General features: G+C 49.9%; 1 protein-coding gene and 2 non-coding genes across 3 annotated transcripts in view; all 3 read right to left on the bottom strand.

The window, feature by feature from the left end:
- The window catches only part of LOC132835355 (myelin-oligodendrocyte glycoprotein-like), a 315,935-nt gene that overhangs the window by 50,803 nt on the left and 244,727 nt on the right, over positions 1-20,405 (bottom strand). The gene's annotated exons all lie outside the window — the stretch shown is intronic.
- trnav-uac (transfer RNA valine (anticodon UAC)) lies at positions 10,433-10,505 on the bottom strand. The gene has a single exon. It is a non-coding gene; the product is annotated as a tRNA-Val (tRNA).
- On the bottom strand, positions 19,695-19,767 carry trnak-uuu (transfer RNA lysine (anticodon UUU)). The gene has a single exon. It is a non-coding gene; the product is annotated as a tRNA-Lys (tRNA).

Raw genomic sequence — 20,405 nt, 5'->3', positions numbered from 1 at the left:
TCCCTCCCCTTCCATGCCCCTTCCACCCTCTTCCCTCATCTTCCCTTCCCATCCACACTATTCCCTCCCCTTCCCTCTCTCCTCTTCTGCCTCTTCACTAGCACTCCCCTTCCCACCTACGCTTCCCTTCTATCAACCCCTCCCTCCTCCCCTCTTCCCCATCGCTCACACACTCCTCTCCTCCACTCTTCTCCCCTTCCCCTTTCCCATTCTGCCTCCCCTTTCAGCTCCTCCCATAGCCCTCCATCCCCCTTCTCTCCTCTTCCCTCCCCTCACCCCTCTTGTCCCCTTCCGATCCCTCTTCCCCACTTCCCCCTCACTCTCTTCCCCCTTGCCCCTCACCTTATTCTACCACCTTTTCCCCATTCCCCCTCACCGTCTTCCCTCCTTCCTCCTCACACTCTTCCCCTTCCCTCACACCCTCTACCCCTCACCCTCTTTCCCTTCCTCCTTACTCTCTTGCCCCTTACCCTCTTCCCCTTCCTCCCTCAACTTCTTCCCCCTTCCCCATCACTGTCTTCCCCTTCCTCCTCACCCTCTTCCCCTCACCTTCTTCCCCTTCACCCTCACCGTCTTCCCCGCTTCCCCTTACCCTCTTCCTCTTACCTCTCAGCCTCTTCTCCCTCACCCTTTACCTCCTCACCCTCTTCCCCTTTTCCCCCCTCACCCTCTTCGCCGCTTCCCCTTTGGAGAGGGTGCAGAGAAGATTTGCGAGGATGTTGCCTGGGATGGAAGGTTCGAGCTATGAAGAGACTTTGAGTAGGTTAGGTTTGTTTTCATTAGAAAACAGGAGATTAAGGGGGGACCTGATTGAGGTTTACAAAATCATGAAGGGTATAGACAGCGTGGATAGAGACAAGCTTTTTCCCCGAGTGAGGGATTCAATAATGAGAGTTCACACGTTCAAGGTGAAAGGTGAAAGGTAAAAGGTTTAAGGGGGAAACATATGGCAAGTACTTTACACAGAGGGTGGTAGGTGCCTGGAACGTGTTGCCAGCAGAGATAGTAGAGACAGGCACGGTGGATTCATTTAAGTGCATCTGGATAGATGCATGAGTAGGTGAGGAGCAGAGGGATACAGATCCTTAAGAATTGCACGATAGGTTTCGACACTGGATTTCGATCGGCACTGACTTGGAGGGCCGAAGGACCTGTTGCTGGGCTGAAAATTTTCTTTGTTCCTTATTCCTCCCTCACCCTCTGTCTCCTCTCTTCCCCCTTCCCACTCTTCCCTCCGCCTCTTCCCATCTTCTGCTTCCCATCCCCTTTCACCCTCTCCTCTCCCCATCTCCCCCACCCACTTCTTCAATCCTCCTCTCACCCCTTTCCTCCCCTGCTCACCCCCTTCCGTCCCCATCTACCCCGTCCGCCTCCCCTCCAACTCCCCCCTCCCTCTTTCCTCTCCCTGTCCTCTCCCCCTCTCCTCCCCTCCTGTCGACTCCCCTCACCCCTCCGACACCTCCCCCCAACACTAACCCTCTCCATTCCTACCCCTCTCCCACCCCCTCCGCTCCCTTTCTCCTCTCACCCCCACCCCATTCTCTTCCCACCCCCTCTCCTCTGCACATACCCCAGCTCAGCTCCCCCTTGCAGCCACAACCCTCTCCCCTTTCCCCTCCCCTCTCTCCCCTGCCCTCTTCCCACCCACGAATTCCCATCCCCTTTCCCCATCCCCCTACCCGTCCCTCGACTCCCCTCCACCCACTAACCTCTCCCCTCCCCTTCCCACTCCCCATTCTCCCTCACACCCAAATCCTCATCCCCTTTCCCCTCCCCTTCCCCTCTCTCCCACTCTCCCTACCCACTTCCCTCCCCTCCTCTCTCCCCATTCCCGTCAGTCTGTCTCTCCTCCTTTCCTGTCTGTTTCCCTCTCTCTCACACACACACACACACACACACACACACACACACACACACACACACACACACACACACACACACACACACACACACACACACACACACACACACACACAGTCTCCGCACACAGACACATTGTTGATCTGTGTGTGTGTGTTCCGCAATTCATACAGGAAGTTGTGCCACAAGCAGTGGGCCGGTCGGACGGTAAGTGACAGAAATCACCTGAACTCTGGTGAAGCAAGAGCCGGTCCTGGTCACTCGGAGAAAGCCAAAACACACTGCCCGTCAATATTCAGAGCTGGCTCTGGGAGGTCGACTGCAGGGAGAGATCACCCCTTTGAGCAGAAGGACTGGAGCAACTGACTGAGAAGCTGAAAGACCATGCACCGACAGAGAGTGAACCGATCTGGGACCCCACTGAGGCAAGGGATCAGCACATTGGTTGGGTTTGACATTAAGGTAATCTCATCCATCTCTCTCCCTGATGCGCGAGAGTGAATGTGGGGTTGGGTAGGGGTGTGGAAGGGGGCAACAGTAGAGATGGCCATTCGGCCCACCCACCCAACTACTTTTTGGCTCAAGTCGAGAACCATTGACCACTCTCGTCCAGGTTGACAGGAAGGGGTGCAGGGGCTGGAAATCAGAGTCAGGAGATGTGAGGCTGGAAGAGCTTGGAAGACAGCATCCAAGGAACAGGAAAAATCAATGTTTCGGTCAACAGGAAGGTCAATGGTCCGAAAGCCTTTGTCAGGGCTGGAAGGGGTGAGGGGAGCCCAGTAGCCTATAGAAGGAGGGGATTTGGCCTCGGGGTAAGGTGGTGGGATGATGGTAGGCAGAAGCAGTGAGAAGGATGAACAGCTGACATTAGGTCAGGGCAGGGAGGCAAGGAGAAGGGGGAAGGCTAGACATGGAATTAGGCTGCAGAGGGAGGATGGGGGAATTCTGAAGCTGCTGAAGTCAATACTGAGGTCACTGAGCTTATGCCCGAAACGGTGGTTCCCCTGCTCCTCTGACGCTGCCTGACCGGCTGTGCCTTTTCCAGCGTCACGCTTTTTGAGTACTCGCTCAGCAGATCGTGAGATGGACATGGCACCGGAGAGGGAGAGGAGAGGGAATTAAAGCAGATGGCAACCAGAAGGTCAGGTTGGTTGGCACAGATGGAGCGCAGGTGCTCAGCCAGTCTGTGTTTGGTCTCCCCCCGATACAGAGACCACATCAGGAGCAATGGATTGGATTGGATGACGTGCAGGTGAATCTCTATCAGATCTGAAGCTTCAGGAAGAGGGGAGGAGTGGGGGCAGGTGGCAAGGGAGTGGTCCTGGGTGTAAGTGGGGAAGTCAGTGGGGAGTGCAGAGTCGATGAGGGAGTGGCAGAGTGAAACGATCCCTGTGGACAGTGAAAAAGGGTGGGGAATGGAGTTTCTCTTTTGGTGATGGAGTCTCTTTCCAGCTAATGGTAATGTTGGATGGTTTTGGAGGTTGGTGCGAAGGAATGTGAGGATGAAGGGGACTCTCAATTCTTATTATCATTGGGGATGGGGTGGGAAGGAAGGTTCTATCTGCTGTGGGAGGATTTGAGCCTGCATTCCACACCCCCCAACCCCACCTGCCCACCCACCCACCCAAATATCATCTGGGTCTTTGGAGTAACAATCCAGTGCGAATACCACAAAGCCATCACTTCTCCTCAATCTGGGTGTTGAATGTTCCTGCTCTGAATCTGCTCTCACTCTATTTTCACTTCATCTCTAAAGACCATGAAACATCGGAGCAGAATTTAGGTCATTCAGCCCATCCAAGTCTGCTCCGCCACTCAATCATGTTTGCTAAGTATCAGACAAAGATCACAAGACATAGGAGCAGAACTTAGGCCAACTCAGAGTAACAACTTTCCAACTCTCTGTAGGTTCCATAAACCGCTCACTGAGATATACAGAGTTACACTTGTCCATCCATTGCCCTGTGGAAACAACTCTGTGATTCTCACAGAGTCCCATCACCAGCTCGGGAAGGGCTCATGCTGAGATGCATTCCCCACATATTGTCGCACTGACTCTAAGTCCGTCATCTGAAGGCCCAAGCTTGGACACAGTGGTCTCAGTCCAGACTCTCCTTAGCTCATAACGGTTTTCCTCTCTTCTTCATGTGTGACTAGGGCCAGACCCAGTCTGGGGTTGGAATATTTTCACAGCTGAGAAGACGCGGCTGAAGTCGTTCCACACCTGGCCACCAGGGTGCAACGCCAACCCGGTCAGGGGGATTCCGAGCTGGTGGGCAAAAGCGGGTGCCGTTATCGCTGGTGGGAGCCAAAAAGGATTGGCGGGGGTCAGGGAGTGGGGTGGGAGGGGGAAAGAGAGAAAGGGTTGCATTTCTATAGAGCCTTCTGGGTAACTGGTCAGCGACCTCGACGCGCCCAGTTGGGGTGTGTCGCACAGCATGATCCGATGATCAGCCATGTCATTGTGACCCGATCGGCCTTTGCTGTGGGATAAATGCCAGCCCAGTATGGCAGGGTGGGGGTGTGTGGGAAGACCTCATCCACTGGCCAAAATCTCCCCCCCACCAATGTCATTCCCCCCATCCCCTCTGCCTCCTCCCGGTATCCATGAGTCTCTTCTCTATCTCCCGCACAACAGGAAGTAAGTGCCCTGATCTTGGCTGAAATTCCCCGTCATGGCACTGACCAAGGAGGGGTTGCCGTGGGGTGGATTAGGGCGGGTAGGGCATAGTGGGCCAGGTGCAGTGGGCACTTGTATCATTGGTGCAGGAAACAGGGCACCGTCTCAGAGCTTCTCTCTTTACATCTCCAGGTCCGGGTGACAGGATTCAGTGTTTCTGCTGCAGAGTTCTTCTGCATAAATGGAAGGAAGGGGATAATGCTTGGATGGAGTACCAGAGACACTCGCCCGAGTCAGGAGAAATTAATGCACTAGATGTTTTCTGGGGTTCTTTTTCCACTGTGCTCCAAGAGAGCCCCCATATTGTCTTGATTTTCTTCAAATATTTTTCTAATCAACCTGTTCAGAGATATTACCTGTCCTTGGTAGGAGTTGAACTCGGGTCCCCTGTCTAGGAGGTTGGGACACTATCACTGTGTAGCATCCTTTTGACAGGAAATTAAATTTCAAGTTTGAATTGATAGCTGTTGTTGTTAGACCGATCACAACAAAATCACTGCAACCCAAAATATTCTGCTAATTTCTCTGTCACTACGATGGGGTGCTCATCATAGAAACTGTGTCATGTTGATTTTGAACAGGGCTGGTTAAGGGTGTAAATGCATCGTAAAGTAAGACAGCCCTACAGCACAGAAACAGACCCTTCAGTCCAGCCAGTGCATGCTGAACATAATCCCAAATTAAACTAGTCCCCAACTGCCTGCTCCTGGTCCATATCCATCCAAGAGAAAGTGAGGACTGCAGATGCTGGAGATCACAGCTGAAAATGTGTTGCTGGAAAAGCGCAGCAGGTCAGGCAGCATCCAAGGAGCAGGAGAGTCGACGTTTCGGGCATGAGCCCTTCTTCAGGAATGAAGAAGGGCTCATGCCCGAAACGTCGACTCTCCCGCTCCTTGGATGCTGCCTGACCTGCTGCGCTTTTCCAGCAACACACTTTCAGCCACATCCATCCAAACCTGTTACTGTTTGGAATTCTCTTCCTCGGACACAAGTGCAGCATGGGTAATCCAATGTACCCAAGGCCTGACATTCTGATCCACAGGGAGTTCTATACAAAGGACGGCTTTTTTCCCGTTCTCCCTCTCAAGTCGTTGAGATTCCAGCTCACACCGATTCTGATTTTGAATTCCAGATGCCCGTAACTACTGGCGAGAGACAAGAAGGATGGCAGAGTTGTGAGTCAGGAACGGCTTCAGTGACCATCACCCACCATGCTGGTAATGTGGATCTGCCCCTTTGCCCCCAGAAGGGGACAGCATCTTTCAGGGGCTTGTTGGCAGCTGGATGCTGACAGCACCCACGTGCTCTCCCAGCCCCCACCAAAGCCCACACAACCGCCAGCTCTTCCCCTTTGATCTGACAAGAACTGCCAGGGGCACGTGAGAGTGACCATGGCCTCAATCATCCTTTGCCAAGGTTACTCCTGCCGCACGCAGATGGTTGGCAAGGACAATGTTTGTTGCCCGTTGGTCGTGTGCCAGTGTTGGTGGCAAGGCTGGCTGGGCCATGAGACTGGCCTTTTGGACTTCACTATGTTGCTAACCTACTCAAGAGGGCCAGGTCTTGCACTATCTAGGCCAAAGGTGGCACAGTGGTTAGTACTCTTGTCTCGTAACACCGATCTCCCCCCCCCCCCCCCCCCCCCAGGCAACTGTGTGGAGTTTGCGTGATCGCCCCGTGCCTGTATGGGTTTCCTCCCACAGGACAAAGATGGGCCCACCCAGCGATGCCCATGCCCCGCACTGAATTAAGAAAGAACATGCATTTATATCACCTGCTTTGCCTGTTACATGTTGGACCAAATTCTATTTTCCTTCACCCCCTAACTGGAAACATTACTCTGGAATTCCTGGTTTGATTTTCTAGAGAGTCAGTAAAATGCAGGAATCCTAAGGTGTACAAAGGATTGTAGGGGCTGGATGAGGTTTCAGAGATAGGGAGGGTTTTGGCGCTAGAGGAGGTGGCAGAGATAGGGAGAGATACGAGGCTGGAGGAGTCTCCAGCGATAAGGAGGTATATAGGGGACAGAGCAGGTTTACAGGGATAAGGGGGTTTGTAAGGTCTGGAGGAGGTAACAAGGGTAGGGAGAGGTATAGGGACAGGAGGAGGTAACAGACAGGGAGGGATGTAGGGGATGGAGGAGGTTATAGAGCTAGGGAGGGCTGTAGGGGAACATAGGAAGTTACGAAGATAGGGAGGGTTATCGGGGCTGGAGGAGGCAACTACTCCAAATCCAGCATGCAGGCTAAATCTGAGGGTTCCAATCCTGGTGAGGCAGTTATTGGAATCAAAGCTGTATTTGTAAATCTGGGATTGAAAGCTTGACTCTGTGATGGTGACTGAGAAACAGCCATCAAATTGTGTAAAAACCCATTTGCGCTCAAATTGTCCTTTAGGGAGGGGAGTCTGTCATCTTTTCAGTCTGGGCCCTCATCTCTTACCAGCTAATTTTCTTCCCAAACTGTCCTACCCCACAGCCAAAGCAGCCAGAAGCGGTCAACTTTGGAAACCGAATGTTCTCGATCTGAGAATGAATGAGGAGCTCAGCGACCTGGGCTGGAGGGATTTCTTCCTGACCCTGGATGACGTGTGCCAGCTGAGGGATCTGAATATTTCCCGTCTGTAGGGGAACCAACTGAAGCCCCAGGCAGACACGTTCAAGGCCTTTGTGCAGTGTGTCTCTCAGCTCCCAGCCCTGGTGACCATCCGCATGCTGAGCTGGTTGTTGGATGACATGGACTTCAACTTGTTCAACTCCGTGAAGGAGAGCCACTCCCAGTCTCGCCGCCTGTTCTTGTGGTGGGTGCTCCCATTCACGCCTATCATCCAGGCCGATGAGTAGAAATGGTTTGGGGTGTTGTCATATGGACGATGCACCATTTCAAGAGGCTGCTTCTCCTCCGTCCCCTCACCAACATTCCCTCAACCCTAACCACGGCTAAAAAAACTTGAAGCAGAGATTTTGCCCTGGGATGGGGATAAAGGTGAGTTTGAGAAGATTTGTAGCTCAGGTTGTAGTTCTGTTTGTTCTCTGAGCTGGAAGTTTCGTTTTCAGATGTTTCATCACCATACTAGGTAACATCTAGTTCCCTACTCAAACCCCTTGGTATCATGGAAGCCCACAAACCCACTAACACACTGAAACAGCAACTCATGAACTTGAAACACATGATGCAGACAACAAACAAAAATAATGTCATTTACAAAATACCTTGCAAGAACTGTAGCAAACACTACATTGGACAAACAGGCAGAAAACTAGCTACCAGGATACATGAACATCAACTAGCCACAAAAAGACGTGACCCACTCTCACTAGTATCTTTATATACAGATGAGGAATGATGCCTCTTCGACTGGGACAACACATCCGTCCTAGGACAAGTCAAACAGAGACATGAATGAGACTTCCTTCCAACCAGAACTCTATCAACAAACACAACATCGACTTAGATCCCATTTACCACCCTCGAGAAAAAGAACAGGAAATGTCATCACCATAGGAAATGACATCACCTACCCACGGAAATCCAAACATATAAGTAGAAAGTGGGCTACACCACAGTGCTTCATCTGGAGGCTCACTGAAGATATTATCGAGTATGATGATGAAACGTCTGAAAACGAACCTTCCAGCTCAGCGAGCAAACCTACACCCCTGAGGAGAAAGGGTATAGGCAACTACTGGTTGGATGAAAGATTAGCTGTGATTTTACACGAATGGAGGGGCCGCCTCAAAAATGCACTCCCACTGTTCTTATATTTATAATGGCTTTAAAATGATATCACAGGGTGGGATCTACTTTTCAATTGATACTGTAATGGAAGATGTGTGATCTCCATCACAATATCATTTGTTTTACACTTTGGAGTTTAAAGTAATTGCATTTGGGTCTTTGTCTATTCTTGTGAAAGTTTAGATAATTAATTAAGTCATGACTTTAAACCTGTACGTGCCTCATGTAGTGTCCATGGAAGTTTGTTTGTATTTATTTGGGGTGAAACAATAGGAAAAAGACAACATTGAAAGGCATTACCTTGCTTCTGTGTTTAGAATAATCGTGGATTGATTTCAACATAGAAAAGCCAAGAGCTTGGGAAGCTTTTGGGCACTTTAACGGGAATCTGACTGAAGTCAGATGGAAGTGTGGTCTCTCCTGGACAAAGGGGATTATTCAGAACAGTTGAGGACATATCCATTATTCAAAGCTGAGAAAGTCTAAGCTCTCAGTCATGTAAGTGGGAGATGTAAAAGAACTCACAGCTCGTCAGACCTGAACTGAGAGAAAATAATTAAGTTGAACCTACTAATTTGATGGGGAAGGGAATTTTATCGGATTTTTGTAATGTTTGGGATGTGATTTTGTTTAGTCATTTGTGTTGTCTTAGTTTTTTTTCTTTTGTCCTGGTTTATTTTGTTAATAAACCTTTACCACAAAACGCAAATCTGCAGCTTATTGAGACATACGTTTCAATGAAAGACTGCCACGTTAAATTAAAAAAGAAACAAGATATGACCTATCAAGCATTTTAGTACAACAAGCAAGGAGAAAGTGAGAACTGCAGATGCTAGAAATCAGAGGTGATGAAGGACTTATGCCCGAAAGGTCAATTGTCCTCCTCCCTGGATGCCACCTGATGTGCTGTGCTTATCCAGCACCACTCTCAACTACAACAAAGGAGGGTAGGGTTTATCCAAGTAAAAGTACGACCTTGAGTCGTGTTGTAGAATGGAGCGACCTAGGGGTTCAGGCACATAATCCTTCCAAGTTTTTGTCACATATAAACAGAATGGTTAACAATATGTTTTGCACCTATTGCTCAGTCCTTCATTGCTTTCATTGTATGAGTTGGAATTTGATATTGAGGTTGCATAGGATATGGGTGAGTGCTCTTCTGGAGTACTGTCTCCAGTTCTGGTCGCATTATTATCGGAAGGATACGAATTAAGCTGGGGAGGGTTCAGAAGAGATTTACCAGGATGTTACCGGGAATGAAGAGTTTCATTTGTAAGGAAAGGCTGGGACTTATTTTCCTGCTCCCCAGGGAACTGGCCCAAACTCTCACACCTCACTCTGTTTCTTACTTACTATCCTGCCATCCAGCCATTCAATGCCAGCCCTGCTGCAGCTATTGATCAACGGCACGGGGTGGGGAGTTAAAAATTACACAACGCCAACAGGTTGATTTGGAAGCACTAGCTGTCGGAGCACTGCTCCTTCAGTGAAGCGACCTGTGAAGGAACAGTGCTGAAAAGAAAGCTGTGGGACTATAACGTGGTGTTGTGTGATTTTTAACTTTGTCCACCCCAAACCCACGCAGACACGGGGAGAATGTGCAAACTCCACACAGTCAGTCGCCTGAGTCGGGAATTGAATCTGGGTCTACTGGCACGGTAAGACAGCAGTGCTAATCACTGTGCCACCGTGCTGCCCACTACTGCCTTTGCCATGGACACTGTGGGAGGGTGTGGTCAGCACACATTCACACTCACTCACACACAAAGAATTGGATGGAGCTCTCAAGGATAGTGGAATCAAGGGTTATTGAAATAAGGCAGGAACAGGATACTGATGAAAGATGATCACCCATGATCATATTGAATGGTGATGCAGGCTCGAAGGGGAGAATGGCCTGCTCCTGTACCTATTGTCTATGTCTATACTCTTGACTCCGTTATCTCCCTCTCTTTCTGTTTGTGTGTACCTGTCTCTCTTCCCCTGTGTGTGTGTGAGAGAGAGACAGAGAAAGAAGATTCCCTGGGCTGAGGAAGTGGGCTGAAAGTGCGAAGAGAACAGAGTGGAGTGGAGAGGGAGCTCTGGGTTATCTTATCCCACACCACTCCTTATATTCGACCACCCAATCCGATCCTGACAGGAAAGGGAGGCATAATGTTCCCACCCAGGATCGAACTGGGGACCTTTCGCGTGTAAGGCGAACGTGATAACCACTACACTATGGAAACAACCCTGGGAGGCCGGTGTTGTCCATTCCCCTGGGCACCTTGGGCACGTTTTACGATTCACTGTGAATAAAGACAGCTTCAGTTCCAAGACAGAAGCTGTGTGCAAACTCATCCACCCGAAGTCTGTCTATGTCTCCGTATCTCTCCCTCTCTTTCTGGAGCTCCCTGCCTGTATGTCTGTTCCCCTATGTTTCCCTCTCTGTCTCGATTTCAGCCTCCATATCTCTCTTTCTTTCTCCGTCTGTGTGTGTGTGCGTGTGTGTATGTGTGTCTCTGTATGTGTGTTTCACTGTTGGGACGGTGCCGAGAGATCTGTGTGGATGCTGCAGGTTGTGAGTGTTTGCGGTGATTGTGTGAGAGGGAGGTGGGGGCAGGTTGCCCGACAGCAGCAGCAGCAGGAGGAGGATCCTTGGATGAGTTTGGTCCAATCCAAGCATTGGGTTGTAGATATTGTTGATTTCAATTTCCGATTCATCTCTCCCACTCCCCCTCTGTATCTCTGGGTCTCCCTCAGGATGAGGGATTCACGATTCCCTCGAACTCAGCACCGCCCTCCTAACCTGCAATCTTCTTCCTGACCTCTCCGCCCCCACCCCACTCCAGCCTATCACCCTCACCTTGACCTCCTTCCACCTATCACATCTCCATCGCCCCTCCCCCAAGTCCCTCCTCCCTACCTTTTATCTTAGCCTGCTGGACACACTTTCTTCATTCCTGATGAAGGGCTTGTGCCCGAAATGTCGAATCTCCTGTTCTTTGGATGCTGCCTGACCTGCTGTGCTTTAACCAGCAACACATTTTCAGCTCTGATCTCCAGCATCTGCAGACCTCACTTTTTACACAAAGTCACACCCCAGTCTTCCATGAATTCAAAACACAGCCCTCACTGTTAGGACTGGGAGTCTAAACCATGCCTCCAGGGGAAACTGCAACCTGAATGCAGCGCCTTAGACCGCTCGGTCATTCAGACCAATACTAGCCACTGGCTCCACAATGCTCACTGGAAGTCTCAGTCCAGGCACTATCAGCCCACACATATCTAGCAAACGTTCTCACGCGCACATACATTTTAAAATCTGTTGCTTTGTCAGGCAAGGGAGGGGGGGCACAAATATTATCAAATAATTAATTCCATCTCCTCCCCACTGTGGTCCTTCACAATCCGGTCTGGTCCATCAAATGCGGTTGAATAATCTTGCATGAGTTTTGTAGGTTATCTCCCCTTCAGCATGGAGGTGGGGGTGGGGGTTTGTCGGCGATGAGGTGAAGCACTGCGGCAGATGGATGGAGAGCAGTGTTGGGGTGATGACACAGCTCTGCTTCACACTGGGCTGAACAGGGAATGGGTTGGTGCTGGAGCATTCTCACTCACTCAGCGCTGCCTTGACACACCTCCCACTGGCTTATTTGGCAGTACAGAACAAACTTATGAAGGTGTCACCCTTAGAGGTATTCATGCTTTTAAAATGAGAGAGCGCCACACCCTCCTTCCGACAGACAGAAGACACACACACACACACAGACACCAAGGGAGTTTCTCACTCACTCAGCGCTGTCTATTGACACCTCCCACTGGCTCACGTTGCTGCACACTCCCATTTATCCAACCCTTCAGCGAGAATCCCTCCCCACCGCAAGCACACACTAAATGGGCGGAATCATCTCCTCAATGAATATAAGGAGCTCCCCTCCCAATGGGGAGCACAGAGACCTCATTTGGAGGAGGGTCGGGATCAATGAGTTGAATCTGCCAGCAGCACTCCTTGCTTGAACTGGAGATTTCTGACATCAGCCAGATTTCTTTTTAATCCCGAAGTGATCGCTGGGGAAATCACTGGGAACGACTTCACGACAGCAACTGATGAGGTAACACCCAGCATCATCTCTGGCTGCCTCAGTTGGTGACAATGTGAGAGCCTGGATCTCAGGGATGTGGCTCCAAGGCCCATGTTGGGTGACCGACGTCTTTGGAAACACGCTCCTTCTTTCTCACAGCTCTCTGACCCACTCTGCAATCTCCCCTGACCTCTCACTGACCCTGCCACACATTTTCGGCTCGAAGGAAGCAACTCTCAGCTTCTGATGGGTGACGTATGAGTTTCCCGAGGGAGGCAAAAGATACAAATTGAGGTATAATGCTCCCACCCAGAGTAAAACCGAGGACCTTTCGCGTGTGAGGTGAAAGTGATAACCATTATGCCAAGGGAGCAGCAATGAAGTCGAGACTTTGTACATGGCACTATCTAATCTAATATAATATAATCTAAAACACAGTTGGTTTGCATATCATTAATAAAAAAAAGTGGTTGGCACAGTGGTTAGCACTGCTGCCTCACAGCGCATGAGACCCCGGTTCAATTCCCGACTCAGGCGACTGACTGTGTGTCTGCGTGGGTTTCTTCCGGGTGCTCCGGTTTACTACCACATTCACAAGGATGTGTGGGTCAGGTGAATTGGCCATACTAAATTGCCCGTAGTGTTAGGTATGTATGGGTGGGTTGCGCTTTCGGCGGGTCGGTGTGGACTTGCCTGTTTCCACACTGTAAGTCTAATCTAATCTCTGTAAACACGTCCTAATCATATAGGGCCTGTTTCCATACTGTAAGTAATCTAATCATGACAGTGAATAGATAAAGCCTCAACTCTGGGACATTGTCTGTGTGCAGACTCATATACTGAGAGTCTCTCGCCGTGTCTTTCTATCTCCCTCTCTCTATCATTGTGCGTCCCTCTCCGTCTAGATTTCTGTCTCCGTTATCTCCCTTTTTCTCTTTGTTTGTCCCTCTGTGTGTGAGTGTGTTTGTGTGCCTGTCTCTCTCCATCAATCTGTGTGTGTGTGTGTGTGTGTGTGTGTGTGGGTGCGTGCGTGCGCACGCGCGGCTGTCTCTCTCCATCAATCTGTCTGTGTGTCTCTGTGTGTGAACTTGACCAGTGTCACAGTGTAAATGCAGCAGGTTGTGAGTGTTTGCAGTGTGTGTGGGAGGGTGGTGATTGCAGGTTCCCCCGACAGCAGCAGCAGGAGGAGGAGCCTGGATGCGTTTTGTCAAATCCATCTGTGGGTTGTAAATAATATTATTTTAAATTTCCGATTCCCAGCACTTTTACATACGAAACAGAAAACATCATAGATAGTGAATTGATATAATCTCAGCTCCAGGATATTGGCAGTGTGCAGACTCATACACTGTCAGTCTCTGCATCTGTATCACTCTCTCTGTATCTCTGTCTCCCTGTGTCTCCCTCTCCATCTCGATTTCTGTATCTGTATCTCATCTCTCTCCGTGTGTGTGTGTGTGTGTGTGTGCGAGAGAGACCTTGGCCGATGTGATGGTGGGAATTCTGCAGCTTGTGAATGTATGCAGTGAGTGTGTGAGAGGGCGGTGTTTGCAGATTCGCCGGACAGCAGAATCAGGAGGAGGGGGAGCCTGCATGAGTTTTTCCCAATCCAAGCTGTGATCAGTTCGTTCAGATCATGATTGTGTGGAAGCTCATATCCATGGAGAGATCGGGAGACGGTAGAGGCTCGCTTCACCCTGCAGCCTGATGCACTGTCTTGATGCACAGAGTCTCTCTGCAGCCCCTCGTTTTACTGACATCTCCGTTAGTGAGTGCTGCTGCCTTTATTATTGACACTGGGGGAGTGTGTGGGACCTACACAGAGAGGCTGAACACAGTCATACTCACTCACAGACAGACACAAACGTTAAAGTGTGATTTTTGTAAACTATGATCAAGTTTGAGAACACCAAAGCTAAAACAAAAGCAACACGTTAACTGACTTATCTTAGTGATTGGGAGTCTTGCAAGTCAATTGTTAAAGATCCCCTATTCAAAAGACTCACAATGTATTTAAGTGTGTTCCATCTTTTGACAGGCTGAGACCGGAAATCAAACGGGTGTCTGACGACCTCTGAACTGTCAAAATCGTCTGGAGCCAAACGTACGCATATTGTTCCTAGTCCCGGGCAAATGTGTTTGATTCCCTGAATAGGACTGGCAGCCCTGATTATAAATCTCATTAACTGCCTCCTGTTCCTATTAATGCACTTTCTTGCACATTAACAAGGGTGTATGAAGATCAACAATGAGACATTGCAAAATCCTATTGTCTACCTCCTTTCCTATTAACATAAGATTCTGAATAGTACAGTAACAGGCTCCTGTAAAAATAAATCTCGATATCTGTCACAGGAAGGTGGACTCAGTAGTTATTGTTAGATTGAGAAATACCTGTATCACCAAGATAATAGCAATCAGCAATACGATGTAAGCCAGACCCGAATAAGATATAAAGATACTGCCTGTATACAATGTTCAGAGATTCATCACGGGGTGCCTAAACAAGGTGGCTGCGGCACTCCTGATGGTGTCACTCCTAAGCTGTCACCGGCTGTTCAGTAATAAAGTGCTGACCTTTGAACTGAAACTTGTGCCACCTCGAGTTAAGAGCCAACATTTCGTAATGATTTGCGAAAATTAAGTGCAGCGTTACACAAACGATGAGGGGACAACATTGGGCCCCTGTGCGGGACCTGGGATCCGGAATCCTGTGAGCAGCTCCTTTGTTTCATCGGCAGGTCAGCAATGTTCCAGACACCCATCATCCCCATTCTTGATAACAATCACTCCCACTCTGCCTCTGTCACTGATCTGAGTCAAGGAGAGGCTCGCTTCACCCTGCAGTCTGATGGAGTGCAGCGACACACACACAATCTCTCTCTGCAATTGCTCGTTTTACTGAGAGCTCCATTACCGAGTGCTGCTGACCTTACCATCGACACTGGGGGAGGGTGTGGACCGGACACACCGAGGCTGCACACAGTCACACTCACTCACAGACACAAACGTTAAAGGGTGGTTTTGTAAATTGTCTCTGGAGCAGCGGGAGAACAAATCCCTGCGGAGGAAGGAGAGTGTCACTTTTATCACAAGATCGCACGCTAGTCACTGATAACTTTTAAAACAAACGCTTTCCAGTCAAGAGTGACAATTCCAACACATGCCGCAAGGGGAGAGTGCGAACTGAGACCATCCTGGCCCAAGTTATCCAGGTACCGGCTCCACTATGTTCCCAGGAAGTCTCAGTCCAGGCGCATCAGTCCACACAAATGTCTGTCAAACTCACTCTCTCTCACATTCACACACACTCTCATTTACAACCTGTCGCTTTGTTAGGGCAAGGTGTGCAAAAATATTCTCAAAAAATTAATTCCCTCCCCCCCTCCCTCCGGCCATTGTCCTTAACAATCCCGTCTGGCCGATCAAACGAGGTTGAATAATTTCACACTAGTTTTGTAGGATAGCTCCCCTCTCTCCAGCGGGAGGTTTGTAGGCGATGAGGTGAAGCACTGCGGGGAATAAATGGAGAACAGTGTTGAGGTGATGACACAGCTCTGCTTCACACTGGGCTGAACAGGGAATGGGTCGGTGCTGGAGCTTTGTCACTCACACAGCGCTGGCTCGACACACCTCCCACTGGACCATGTTGCTGCCCATTCCCATTTGATCTAACCGCCGCAGCAAGAACCGCACCCGCTGTGCCAGCACAGACTATATGGGCAGATTAGTTTCCTCTATAAATGCAAACAGGCCCTTTGGCCCAACAAGTCCACACCGACCCTCCGAAGAGCAATCCACCCAGACACATTCCCCTAAATTTACCCCTTCACCTAATGCACGGCCAATTCACCAAACTGTGGGAGGAAACGCACGCAGACATGGGGAGAATGTACAGGATAGCATGCGTCAGAATGGCCGAGCGGTCTCAGGTCGCAGTCTCCCCTGGCGGTGAGTGCTCGAATTGCCACTCCTGACAAATCGACACACAGAGGGAAACACAAGAGGACAGACATACAGACAGGGATCTGCAGAAAGAGAGGGGAGATACAGAGACATAGACAGACTTCGGGTGGATGAGTTTGGACACAGCTTCTGTCTTGGAACTGAAGCTGTCTTTGTCCACAGTGTGTTTGTAGCTGTGCCTTCACAAGATAGAGTTAAAAATCTCACAACATCAGGATATAGTCCAACAGGTTTATTTGGAAGCAATGGCTGTTGAGTTCTGCTCCTTCATCAGGGAGCTGTGGAGCAGGATCGTAAGACACAGAATTTATAGCAAAATATCACAGTGTCATGCAACTGAAAGAATACATTGAACAAACCTAGATTGGTGTTAAGTCTTTCATCGTTCAGAAAGGGTTGCAGGTTTCGGGTCAGTAATATGTAAATCCCAGAACTTCTTTGAACTCTCATTCTCGAGATAGCAAGGTTTTATATACATATAAATGTGAATTCTCAGCTGAGACAATGCATTGAAGGTGTGAGGTTCGAGTCTGTCTGTATCAAAAGACATTCAAAAGCCATTGCTTCCAAATACCCCTATCTCAGACACCTTCCTCCCACTTCCTGGACCTCTCCATCTCCATATCCTGTGACTGACTCAAAGCGGGCATCCACTTCAAACCCACCAACTCCCACCCCGCCTCCTGTAAAAGTGCAACCCATCAGTCCCAATTTCTCTGCCTCCACCGCATCTGCTCCCAGAAGAATCAATTCCACTCCAGAACATTTCAGATGACCTCCTACTTCAAGGACCATAATTTTCCCTCGCAGGAGGTCAACGATGTCCTTCAGTACAACTTCTCCACTTCCCGCACCTCTGCCCTTGAACCCCACCTCTCCAACTGCAACAAGGTTAGAAACTCCCTTGTCCTCACCTTCCACCTCACCAATCTCTGAACACAATGCATCATCCTCCACCATTTCCATCAACTACAGTCAGACTTCACCACCAGAGATATAGTTCCCTCCTTACCTTTTTCAGCACTCTGCACCAAGCATTCCTTTCCTCGTTAGGTCTACGCCCCCCATCGACCCACCCACTACTCCCGGCACCTTCCCTTGCCACTTCAAGAAGTGTAAAATCTGCACCTACAACTCCCCACTCATCTCCATCCAAGGGCCTTAAGGATCCTTCCACATCTGATAGAGATTTTCCTGCACATCCAAACACCTCATCAGCTGTGTCCATTGCTCTCGATGTGGTCTCCTCTACGTTGGGGAGACAGGATGTCAACTTGTGGCATGTCCCAGAGAGCATCTGTGGGACACACACACTAAATAACTGTGCCTACCTGTGGCCAACCACTTCAACTACGCTCCCACTCCGCCAATGACATGCAAGTCCTGGGCCTTCTCCACTGCTAAATCCCAGCCACCCAACGACTGCAGGAAGAACGCTTCATCTTCTGCCTTGCGACCCTCTGACCACACACAATCAATGTCAATTTCAACTGTTTTCAAATCTCCCCTCCCACCCACCTTATCCCAGATCCAACCCTCCAATTCGGCACCGCCCTCTTGAACTGTCCTATCTGTCCATCTTCCTTCCCACCTATCTGCTCCACATACTGTTCCGGCCTAACACCATCACTTTCCACTTCATCTACCTATCGCTTTCTCAGCTACCTTACTCCCCCAAGCCTCACTCCCCTTACCATTTATCTCTCAGACCCCATGGGCCACTACGTTCCTGATGAAGAGCTAATGCTTGAAATGTTGACTCACCTGCTCCTCAGATGCCACCTGACCTGTTGTGCTTTTCACCAACACCTTGCACCCTGGCCTCAGGGTCACGTGGACCATCTCAGACACCTTCCTCCACTTCCACGTACTTTAAACCTTTCCCATGATTTCATGCTCTTTATTTTCAATATAAGCAGGGCTCCTGGAGACTTGAACAAAGTGTCTTTCCCACCCTGTCATCCAACTCGACCCTCATCCAAATGAGCTGTTTGAACCCCCCAGTGGGAGGGCAGCTTCTTCTGGTATTCATTCAGAAATTCATTCTGCCCATTTAGTCCATGCTGGCTGAGGAGGGTGGAGGGGTTCTCGCTGAGGAGATGGTTAAATGGGAATGGACAGCAACATGAGCCCGTGGGAGGTGTGCAAAGGCAGTGCTGAATGAGTGAGAAACCCCCTTAGTGTCTGTGTGGACTGTGTGTGTAACTGTGTGTGTATATAAGACTGTGTGTGTGTGTATGAGACTGTGTGTGTGTGTATGAGACTGTGTGTTTGTGTATGAGACTGTGTCTGAGAGACTGTGTGTATATGAGACTGTGTGTGAGAGACTGTGTGTGTGAGAGAGAGAGACTGTGTGCGTGTGTGTGTGTGTGTGAATGAGACTCTGTGTGTGTGTGAGACTGTGTGTGTGTGTCAGAAAGAGAGTTGAAGTGTGATGCCCAGTTCAATGTAATAGTTGAGGGCCCCCTTGGTGGCCTGGCTGCAAAAAGCACATTGCTCAAGTCTCCCGGACCCCTGATTGGCGAGACGGGGTCCTTCAGTCCAGAGGTGGGAATAAAGCATCATTGTTTGTGTTCATTTGTGCCCAGTTTGGTCGGGGGGGGGGAGGGTGCTGACAAAGCAACAGGCTGGAATGTGGGTGAGTGAGAGAGTTTGATAGAAGTCTGTGTGAACAGAGAGGTGTGTGCAGACACTGACTGGACTGAGCTTTCGTGAACATTGAGCACGAAATGGGGGGGGGTTCGTATGTGTCAGGCTGGCCGAGCGGTCTCAGGTGCTGATTTAAGCTGCAGCTTGTCTTTGAACTGACGGTTTGAGTCTCACTCCGGATTGTGTGCGTTAAATTTTTTGTGAACTCAGAAACGAATTGGAGTGTGAGCTTGTGATAAAACTGACCCCCAACCCACCAAGGCACCTGCTGCTGGGGAGTCAGACTCGCTTCCCCTGCCCCAGGCGGGGTTTACAGAGCCGCAGGTTACAGTCTGTGTCTGTGAGTGAGTGCAGCCTCTGTGTGTACGGTTCTGACCCTCCCCCAGTGTCGCTGGGAAAGGCAGCAGCACTGGGTGATGGAGCTCTCAGTGAAGCGAGCGGCTGCAGAGAGAGTCTGTGTGTCGCTGCACTCCATCAGACTGCAGGGAGAAATGAGGAGAAAGTGAGGACTGTAGATGCTGGAGATCAGTGTGGATGAGTGTGATGCTGGAAAAGCACAGCAGGTCAGGCAGCGTCCGAGGAGCAGGAGAATCGACGTTTCGGGCAAAAGCCCTTCACCAGGAACCCGAGAGTATTGAGTCTCCTGATTGACTCAGAGCAGTGAAAGATCAGGGCGCATCCAAATGGGAGAGAGCTGTTGTTCGGGAATGTGTGTGTGTTTTAAAAGGGGAAGCCCATCGCCCAACGTGGGGCTCGAACCCACGACCCTGAGATTAAAAGCCTCACGCTCTACCGACTGAGCTAGCTGGGCCACGGGGGAACTTTTCCTTCTACTGCTGTGGGGGGAATTGGCAATTACCTTTTTTCCCATGCACTCACTGCAAACACAGATCCACAGAGAGAAAGAGATGCAGAGAGAGAGAGTGACTTTCAGAGCTTGAGTCTACATAGCTATGTGTCGCCAGCAAGCCACTCAGTTCAAGGGGCAATTAGGGACGGGTAACACCCTCTGGCCTCACCAGGCGACCCCCCATCTCATGAACCATCATCAACCTCATCCATTCCCTTGTAAGGTCAGGAGAGAACATCTGCAACTGCTCGCCAGGGGTCCACTCTCTGTGAACTTGCAGTTATCTGACTCTCTGCTGCCCCTGTCTGGGACCTGGATACAAATCCCAGATCTAACATTAACTTTTCTCTGAATAAAAAAACGATTGACCAGATCTCAGTCTGGTACAACCTGTGAACCTGCCCAAACACGGCCTTATCTTGTGAAGGCGTAGCTCCAATCAAACACACTTCACTGACAAACCACAAATACCTGCAGCAGCTCAACCTGCTGTTTCTCTTTGCAGGATGTCTTTCGGCCCCTTGATGACACAGGGAGAAAGTGAGGACTGCAGATGCTGGAGATCAGAGTCAAAAGGCGTGGTGCTGGAAAAGCACAGG

The sequence above is a fragment of the Hemiscyllium ocellatum genome, chromosome 44 (assembly GCF_020745735.1).
Source record: "Hemiscyllium ocellatum isolate sHemOce1 chromosome 44, sHemOce1.pat.X.cur, whole genome shotgun sequence".
Taxonomy (NCBI): Eukaryota; Metazoa; Chordata; class Chondrichthyes; order Orectolobiformes; family Hemiscylliidae; genus Hemiscyllium; species Hemiscyllium ocellatum.
The sequence above is the reverse complement of the archived record's forward strand: the minus strand, read 5'-3'. Positions and strand labels throughout refer to the sequence as shown.